The sequence below is a fragment of the Lithobates pipiens genome, unplaced genomic scaffold (assembly GCF_037356315.1).
Source record: "Lithobates pipiens isolate NorthernLeopardFrog02 unplaced genomic scaffold, aLitPip1_a1.2 Scaffold_8, whole genome shotgun sequence".
NCBI lineage: Eukaryota > Metazoa > Chordata > Amphibia > Anura > Ranidae > Lithobates > Lithobates pipiens.
The window spans coordinates 495,085,572-495,096,309 of NW_027507903.1; positions in this window are offsets into that span (position 1 = coordinate 495,085,572).

A 10,738-nucleotide genomic window follows, 5' to 3' on the forward strand; every position below is an offset into this window, starting at 1 on the left:
ACATCAGGCTGGAAGGCCGGGACATCAGGCTGGAAGGCCGGGGCATCAGACTGGAGGGCATCGGACTGTAAGGCCGGGACATCAGGCTGGAGGGCATCGGACTGTAAGGCCGGGACATCAGGCTGGAGGGCATCGGACTGCAAGGCCGGGACATCAGGCTGGAGGGCATCGGACTGCAAGGCCGGGACATCAGGCTGGAGGGCATCGGACTGCAAGGCCGGGGCATCGGTCTGGAACTCTGGCTCAGGCACTCCGGGCTGGAACTCTGGCTCAGGCACTCCGGGCTGGAACTCTGGCTCAGGCACTCCGGGCTGGAACAGATTGGTAGGTGTGGAGGCAGGTTGGGTTAATGGTAAGATCATTTTGGTTGGGAAAAACTTTCGTTTTTTCTTTGGCTTAGCCACTGAAGCTCTGTAGGTGACTGCAGGACTGTAGGTAAGGGGTGCAGCAGACTGGAAAGGAGGATTGTGATATGGCAGAGAAGAGGTACCAGTAGCTGGGGGAAGATCTTGTGGGTTTGTAGGCAGCGGAGAAGAGGCAGGTGGGTTGAATGCAGGATAAGTACAGGGAGCAGAGACTGGATATGAGTATTTGGTTGGGAACAGCATGTACTCGGCAGCAACTGAGGTTGACATGGCTGATGAAGAAACATACATTTGGGTAGGCTCATATCTGATGGCAGAGGTGGATTGTTTGGCTGGGGCTGATTGCACCATGTCAGACCATGCTGAAAGTATAGGTTGTACAAACTGAAGTTTTAAGTCTCCCTGTCCAACAAAAGACTGAGCAGACACAATGCACTCAGCAATCACCTGTGGGGAACAGGCTGAGTAGTGTTCACAAAAATCAGCAGGATCATCTTCAAAAAGCCATACTAAAGATACAACCTGATTCATATTAAAAGGAGGAGTGAAATCATCACGGCCATCTGGGATACAGGGCAGGGCCAGCTCAGTACAGATCTTGACCAAAGGCTGCACCTCCCCAAACAATATATAACCCTGATCGACCAGGGAGTGAGCCAAACGGATAGCTGCAAACAACTGGTCACTAGACCATCCTTTCAAAGCCTGGCGGCAATAATCACTACTTTCAGATGCCAGCAGAGAAAAATAAATGACCTCATCAGCATTCATGTTTGCAACCAAACTGAAGCAAATGGTTCCCCTGTGCAGCCACTTCTGGTCAGGAATGGCCTTGGTATTCTGTCAAACTAGATGTGACCAAAACTGTGTGACCGCGACAGAGTGAACCAGACATAAATAGGTGAAGGTAAATTAAAGTAAACGCATATAAATGTGAACACACCACCAATACAAACTGAGTGAACAAACCAAACAACCAGACAGTGAAGATAAACAAATAAACCAGCATATGTAGCAAAGGGAGTACCAGAATCAAAGTCAAGCCAGGCCAGGGTCATAAATAGGAGGTCAGCAGATGGGGGGACAAGGAGAAAGGGAACAGGTTGAAACAGGTTCAGGAGGCAGGATGCAGGAAACAAGGATCAGGTATCAGGTCAGGGCACAAGGAAAATACCAAGGCAAGGTGTGTGTGCACTTGCCGTGTATTTATAATGGCTGCTGTCAGTCATGTGACGCCTGACTGCAGAAGGCAATACCTGCTCCACACTGCCAGGATCCCTCCGCTGGTGGACACCAGTACTGCGGACCATAGATTACATAATTCCAGCAGAAGACACCTGCTGGTGGATCTCAGTACTGCACGCCAAATGATTGATATTACCAGCGGAGGGAACCTTTCCTGACATTAGCCTTCATCACAGGTTTTCATATACATTATAAAGAAGTTGAAAATATATTTAAAAAGCACTGGCCAAGCCTCCTTAAGGATAAAGATCTTGGGCCCCTCCTCCCAACAAAACCAAAATTTATATATAGGAGGGCTCCGGGTTTGAGAATTAAGATAGCACCTAATATCAGACCCTCCAAAAAAACCTGGTACTTTTTTTGATAGAGAAGAGTTTTACTACTGTACGAGATGCAAAGCTTGCATAACTACTAAATGGAAAGGTAAAAAGAAAGATAGGTTTCATTCTGTAGTAAATTAACAAGAAAAGAAAATCAAGTCATTAATCACCTGTGATTCAGAGTACGTGACAAATGTGTTGGAATGCCCCTGTCCTAAGCAATACGTGGGCAGAACTACACAAACTCTGTACCAGGGTCAACAAGCACATTACAAATATTGTCAAAGGATTCACTAAACATAGCGTATCAAAACATTTTAGAATATTTCACAATAGGGGACCCAAGGTTGTTAACCTTCTATGGCATAGATATGATATTCAAACACTGGAGCAGCACGCATCTCCAACAAGCGGTTTCCAATAATGAAACTCAGTGGTTATTCCAGCTTGGCACTATGCAACCGGCTGGTATGAACATTGAGTTGGACTTAAATTGTTTGACTAATGAGTAAAGTACATTTTTTTTCTGGTCATGGGACAATGTCCATAAACAGCCTTAAAATTCCCTGTCACATTTTTTAATTTATCCTGTTTTTTAGACATCCTTCTGTGGGGTATATTAGACATCTTTTAGCCCCATATTATGTTATAAAATTTTATTTTTATGAATTTTTATTGGAAAAAATTTATTAATATTGTGCCTGCTGTTTTTGCCTCGGGTACTAGCAGTTTGTAGCGATACAGTAGATTGGTAGTTCTGAATGTATATTTACTATGTATTAATTTTTGTGCCTGCTAGAATTATAAGTTTGAGATTGGTGTGGGGTATTTGCTTTCTACTGTAACTGGCGAGTAAAGCATATTGGATCATAAACAAATGGAGAGCGGACCAATTACACTGCGACAGTGGAGGGCAGGAATACCAAGCTCCCCCAATCGCAGCCACTTCTTAGCCATATAGAGCGAGTGTGCTCAGTGACTGGTACGCTTTCTAATGACGTATTAATTACACAACTTAGGTTGAGGTGTTTCCGTATCCCAGATTCCAGTTTCTCCATGCCCACGAATGGAATGCAAGCTAGTATAGGACCTGAAACCAGCGGCAAGCGTTTCCCTCATATAGTTTTTCAGGCGATTCCTAGTGCCGGGTTGGGCCCCCATCAATGTAAGCAGATATCCTATATATGTTTTATAAAGTTTTAAAGATAAAAATGCAGTATTGTGCTATTTAATTGTCCTTTGTATTTTCCACATGGGAACATTGGTGGAGAGGAGGTCTAGTCATTGACAATCCATTTGCTAACCTAAGGTAGCCAATCACAGGATTTCCATAAAGTGCATTAGACCTTTTTTAATTAAAGAGGTCACAACCAGCTGGTGAGCAGTTCTTAATTCTGAGACACTTTTGGGTGGCCCCTAAAGACATACAGTGAAGGAATTCCCCTTTGACAGTTGGCTTCCACCTATCTTGTGGCATGATTTAAAAAAATTGCTATGCATTTATGGCTTGAGTTGTAGTGACTGACCCTTTTCTTTAGATAATAAAAATGGTAAGAATGTCATGTTTTGAATGCTAGAGTGTTTAATTTAAGCCAATAATAAAAATGGTCATGGCTAAGTTTACTTCCAAAAGTTGTTTGGTGTTATTTATGTAATTTTAATGCTGCCTGCAGTCCCAAAGATATTCAGAGGATGTTGTGGTTGGGTATATAAGATGAGAGAACCCCTGGGCTGCACATGAGTTTTTATTTTCAGTAGATTCTGTACAGGGATCAAACTGGTTTGATCTCTGAATTGATATCATTTATTTCCAAACTTTAAAAAAATGATATCTTCAGAAGAATGAACTTATAACAAATAACTTATTTATATGACAGGAAATTAGAATTTTTAGAGAACCAATATAATCCGGCTGATCCCAACACTTTTACTTTATCATCCAATTATATTCTACAGCCACAAAACTTCTCACTGCTGATAAAATATTTCTATTATCTAAGGATTTGAATTTCTGTCCATGTATACACTTATATTTATTCAATACTATTTTATATGTCAATATATTTGTCAGGACCCTTTCCCTTAGGAAACACTATTATACAGTGGATAGTGGGGAGAATTGTGATAACATGTCTATAGTGTCCTCTGAGGATGAATCCGATTCTGTCACACATACCTTCAGGGAGCTATGTGCCATTAGGGATCTTGAAGATCTATTACAGATGGACTTTTTCACTGGCTTGTCCGGACCTAAATGAGGATAGAGCTAAAATAGTTCAATATAAAACTAGTTCCGATTTTCACCCAGTCGTCAATTCCTGCACCCCGAAGATAAGTCTATTTCCAAAAATCGGTGGAGTAGGATTTGGCAGCTTTGGCTCAGTCTTCCTTGGGTGGTCAAAATGGAGTGGAGGGATAATTTAACCGAGGGTGAGAAAAGTCCCTGAAAAATCTAGAAGGGGATCAATCCATCATTATCCGCAACTCCGACAAGGGGGGCCTCATTGCGGTCATAAATGTTGATGAATACAGGACAGAGTCTCTCTGCCAATTGTAAGACGCTTACACATATATTGTCCTCAAGGGGGAACCCACAAAAAGCTTCAAGTCCATTTTTGTATAAACTAGTAGACAGGTGGAGAACAGTAGGAATTGTCAACCAAAAGGAAGCTGAGATTTTGGTACCCGAATACCCTATATTTTCTACGTTTTACCATCTCATAAGGGATTAGAACCTGTATGAAAGACCAATAATATTGGGTATCTGATCACTTAATGAAAGGCTTGAGCAGTGGTTAGACAAACAGCACGAGCCCCTGGTGGCTCAGTTACCTGGCTATCTCAAGGACACCAATAATTTATTACACATTAGTTGTACATCAGGTTTGGGAGGACAATTTCTCCTGACTCACATATGACGTGACCAGCCTGTATTCCTCATTACCCCACCATTTAACACTTGAGGCTGTCTCCTACTTGGAATACATGACAGATTTATCTATTGCGCATCACCAATACATCCTTGATGTTTTGGAATAAAGATGCGGGGCCGCGATGAGAGACAAATTATCTCCCTCCCTAGCAAACCTCTATATGGGTCGGTGAGAGCGGTCCCGCATCTTTGGAACGGAGAACCCCCTTCCAACTGTGGATTAAGGTATACCTTAGGTACATCAACGATTTGTTAATAGTCATGACAGATGGAGTCGCACATCTTAAGCCTTTTCTACTATTTCTGAATTCTAAAAAAAATAAATCTCTTACTGGTCATGCGGACAGAAGTAGCATTTGCTACTTAGATTTCAGACTCCAAGGTAACAACCACCTTATACAGAAAACCCCTATCAGGGAATACACTCTTTTTTGGCACAGTCTGGACATTCCAGGCATACTATCAAGGGTATTCCTGTGGGCCAGTTTTTGAGAGTAAGGCCTCTTTCAAAACGGGGAGGATCAGTGGATATCCGCTTGCTCAGCGGGGATCGCCCCACACTGTCCAGGGACGGACCTGTTAGAGCGCCGCTCTCCCCTATGGGAGATCGGGTGAGGACGGACCCCAGAGTCCGTCGTCACCCGATTCAATGAAAAAATAGGTTTTTACTCCGTCACACTTTTTTGGATCAGAGCGGGTTGGATGTCAGAGGACATGTCACTGCTGACATCCGACGTTCCATTAGGTCTATGGCAAATCCATTCAGGTCCGTCTGAAAAACTGACAGGCGGACCTGAACGGATCGTCCTTGTGAAAGTGCCCCAAGACAGATCTGCAGTGATGACACAGCCTTTTCCCTATATATGTGGTCACTGGATGCTTGGATAGGGCCCTGGCTATTGCTGACAAAAATAGAAAGAATCTACTCACTAATACTAGCAGCCAGAATAGAATTCTGAAAAGAGCAATAGTATGGACAATAAACTTACTATTACTACCTCTTTCAGTGCAGAATTTAAATTCCATCAAAAATTTAAAAATATATACCTATTTTGTGTGCTGATGATATCTGTTCTGAAATCTTGAAAACAGGGGTTAATATAGTCTTACGTCGGGCACCCAGTCTGGCAGGTTCCTTGTCCCCAGCTTTTTTCAAAAGAAACCTACTAGATCACTCACTTGGCTACATTGTGAAGGCAACTACAAGTGTGGTGCAACGGAGTGCCTGTGTTGTCCACACGTCCTTGGAGGGAATACACTACATTCAGAAGTCAATGGGAAGGAATACATTTTGGATTCCTTCCATAATTGTAATACCAGCTATGTCATATACCTCCATTACATGCAGCTTTTGCCACATACAGTATGTGGAGGACTACTAGGCGGCTACAGGATAGGTTCTATGAACATGTGTACAGTATTGACAAAAATAAATCTAGAAATGTTGGCAAACACTTTAATCAACATCATGGGTGAGAGAGGTCAAGTTTAGGTGTTCCGGTCAGGTTATAGATAAAATCAGACCATTAAGCAGGGGAGGGGATGCCTTTCGTTTGCTATGTCAGAGTGAAGTGTACTGTATTTTTACTTACATACACGTATTCCCATGAGTATGAATCTAGAATGGGACGTTAGCCATTTTTATGAATAAGATACTGTCCCATACAGCTCCTTCTGACATATGGGTATAGATTTGAGATTTCTGGCATGGAGTCTCTGTAGTTCCGCCATGGGGGGGGGGGATTCTTTTAGCGGTCTGCTTACGTATCAATGTATACAGTGCCTCGCAAAAGTATTCAGCCCCCTTGAACTTTTCAACCTTTTGCCACATTTCAGGCTTCAAACATAAAGATATAAAATGTACATTTTTTGTGAAGAATCACCAACAAGTGGGACAAAATTGTGAAGTGGAACGAAATCTATTGGATATTTTAAACTTTTTTAGCAAATTAAAAACTGAAAAGTGGTGCGTGCAAAATTATTCAGTCCCTTTACTTTCAGTGCAGCAAACTCACTCCAGAAGTTCAGCGAGGATCTCTGAATGATCCAATGTTGTCCTAAATGACTGATGGTGATAAATAGAATCCACCTGTGTGTAATCAAGTCGCTGTATAGATGCACCTGCTCTGTGATAGTCTCAGAGTTCTGTTGAAAGCGCAGAGAGCATCATGAAGACCAAGGAACACACCAGGCAGGTCCGTAATACTGTTGTGGAGAAGTTTAAAGCCGGATTTGGATACAAAAAGATTTCCCAAGCTTTAAACATCCCAAGGAGCACTGTGCAAGCGATCATTTTGAAATGGAAGGAGTATCAGACCACTGCAAATCTACCAAGACCTGGCCGTCCCTCTAAACTTTCAGCTCAGACAAGGAGAAGACTGATCAGAGATGTAGCCAAGAGGCCCATGATCACTCTGGATGAACTGCAGAGAACTACAGCTGAGGTGGGAGAGTCTGTCCATAGGACAACAATCAGTCGTACACTGCACAAATCTGGCCTTTATGGAAGAGTGGCAAGAAGAAAGCCATTTCTCAAAGATATCCATAAAAAAAGTCTTGTCTAAAGTTTGCCACAAGCCACCTGGGAGACACACCAAACATGTGGAAGAAGGTGCTCTGGTCAGATGAAACCAAAATCGAACTTTTTACCCACAATGCAAAACGATATGTTTGGTGTAAAAGCAACACAGCTCATCACCCTCAACACACCATCCCCACTGTAAAACATGGTGGTGGCAGCATCATGGTTTGGGCCTGCTTTTCTTCAGCAGGGACAGGGAAGATGGTTAAAATTGAGGGGAAGATGGATGCAGCCAAATACAGGACCATTCTGGATGAAAACCTGTTGGGAGTCTGCAAAAGACCTGAAACTGGGACGGAGATTTATCTTCCAACAAGACAACGATCCCAAACATACAGTAAAATCTACAAAGGAATGGTTCACAAATAAACGTATCCAGGTGTTAGAATGGCCAAGACAAAGTCCAGACCTGAATCCAATCAAGAATCTGTGGAAAGAGCTGAAAACTGCTGTTCACAAACGCTCTCCATCCAACCTCACTGAGCTCGAGCTGTTTTGCAAGGAAGAATGGGCAAGAATTTCAGTCTCTCGATCTGCAAAACTGATAGAGACATACCCCAAGCGACTTGCAGCTGTAATCGCAGAAAAGGTGGCTCTACAAAGTATTAACGCAAGGGGGCCGAATAATTTTGCACGCCCCACTTTTCATTTTTTTATTAGTTAAAAAAGTTTCAAAATTCCAATAGATTCCGTTCCACTTCACAATTGTGTCCCACTTGTTGGTGATTCTTCACAAAAAATAAAATTTTTATATCTTTATGTTTGAAGCCTGAAATGTGGCAAAAGGTTGAAAAGTTCAAGGGGGGCGAATACTTTCGCAAGGTACTGTAATCTTCTGGGTGAGCAGATCTATCATGTTTGCTGTATAATTATGGTTTTTGATGTAATTAATTACTGAATATTATATTAATTTTCATGATATCATCATCATTGTATGGAAAGGGGAACAAACGAAGTTGGTAGCCTTTCTAGAGAACCTAAATATCTATGACAGGAATATTAAGTTATCATGGGAGCTTAGCGACAGGAAAATCACGTTCCTAGATCTTGAAATTTTACAGGAAGATGGGAAACTCTCTTCCAATACACATTTTAAGAATGTGGATCGCAACAGCTATTTGCCATTAGAAAGTTGCCACCACAAAAACTGGTTATATAATATACCAAAAGGTCAGCTAATGCGCCTTAGACGGAACTGCACGAATATGAACTCGTTCTGCATTCAAGACAATAACATGAAAGAAAGATTTTGTAGAGAAAGGCTACAATAATGATTTTATTTTATTTTTTTCCAATACTTTTTATTGAGTTTATACAATCAAACATTCAATCATGAAACAGAAAATCAAGAAAAATCATATAAACATTGCAAAACGATCTTGATAAGAAGGTACAATATGCAAATTATATTTAATGTCTAAGAGCAGTATGCTATATCCATAAAGTGATTGGTCAGGATCAATATATAATGTAAATAACAATACATACACACATAAAAACACAAAGAAAAGAAAAAAAAAAAAAAAAAGGGGGGAAAATATTGGAATAGGGGGAGAGGGAGAAACGAAAAAAGGAAAGTAATCCCCTAACTCTTATTGAAGAAAGTTAGAATATGTAATTTCTAGATATTCAACTATTAGAAGCATCTATCCTGTCACTTAGGAGTTAAGTTATAAGCAAGATTTGGAAGCAAATAAGGATAATAGTTTTGCTTTCGTTAGGTAAATATCAAATGTTTTCGGAATCATGAGTCTATAATACACACTTATACCGGATTTGTAAATAACGGAGGCAAGCCTCCTAAATATCCCAGAATAGTAAGGTCTTCTGTAAATCTGTAGTATATATAATGGTTACTTGATCAGATCTTTGTAAGTATCAGTTGATGTGAAACGTATCCAACTTGACCATGTTTTTATGTATTTGGAAGGAGTATCTCTGGATTGGTGTATGAGATCCTCCATCTCTGCGATCCTTTGGGTTCGAAGAAACCAATCTTTTATGGTAGGTGGGTCAGGAGAACGCCATTTACATGGTATGCACATGTTTGCTGCTGAAATTAGGTACATGGGTAAAGAACCCAAATATTTGCGGGAATGCCTAGTGGAGTGATGCAGCAAAAATTGTGCAGGTGTATATTCAAGTTTAAGTGTGGTAATACGGTAGATGAATTTATGTACATTATTCCAGAATGATTGTATTTTATGACAAGACCACCAAATATGAAGAAGAGAATCAGGTTCTGTTCCACATCTCCAGCATAATGGGGAAACTGTGGGAAATATACAATTTAATTTTACTGGTGTATTGTACCATCTCGATATAATTTTAAAAGCATTCTCCTGTGCAGATACGTTCAGAGAGCCTTTGTGTGCAATTTTATGAATCGTTTCCCAATCTTTGCTTGTGATGTTTTGTGATAAATCCCTACCCCATTGGGCAGCTCTACCATCAATCGTGGACTCCAAGTCGGAGAAAAGTAAAGTATATGAAAAAGAAATTAGATGTCTTTGTGGTTCTTTTTTAAGGCACATATCTTCGAAAGGGGTAGGAAATCGTATCCAATCGGGACGTTTAGATGCTATATCAAGGTATTGTTTCATTTGTAAATATGTCTCGTGAGGAAATGACTAAGGATGTATAGAAGCTAGTAATTTGGAATAGGTGATGATTTTAATTCCTTCAAAGAAAAGCAGGGATCTAACATTTGATTGTGGCCAGATATCGTTTAAAAAGGTAGGACTCATTCCAGGTAAAAATGCTGGATTCATTTTTAGTGGTGTCATAAGCCCCGTGTTTGATGAGAGGAGGTATTTGGAACATGCTTGTTTGAAAGCGGTAAGTGTCGGACCAATTAAAGGATGGAGTTTATATACTTTAGGAATATGCTTAACTAGTAACCATGGAGTTTGGGCAATTGGAATGGAGTCCAAAGAATTTTCCAACTGGACCCAATCTTTGTTGGCAGAGTGTATATTCCAGTCAATGATTCTTGTCAACTGACATGCTTGTTGATATTTTTTAATATCAGGTAAGCCTATACCTCCTTTTAATTTCGGACAAGTGAGTTTCATAAAGTTTATGCGTGGGCGTATAGACCCCCAAATGAATTTTGTACAAGCTGTGCGAAATGATGTAAAAAATGCGTCGGGAATTTGAATCGGAACCGTTTGAAAAAGATATAGTAATCTAGGTAAAATATTCATTTTGACTATGGCCGCTCTGTCAAACCAGGAAAATAAATGATTTGACCATTTTTTGAAGTCAGAAATTATAGAGTGGAGTATAGGTTGAT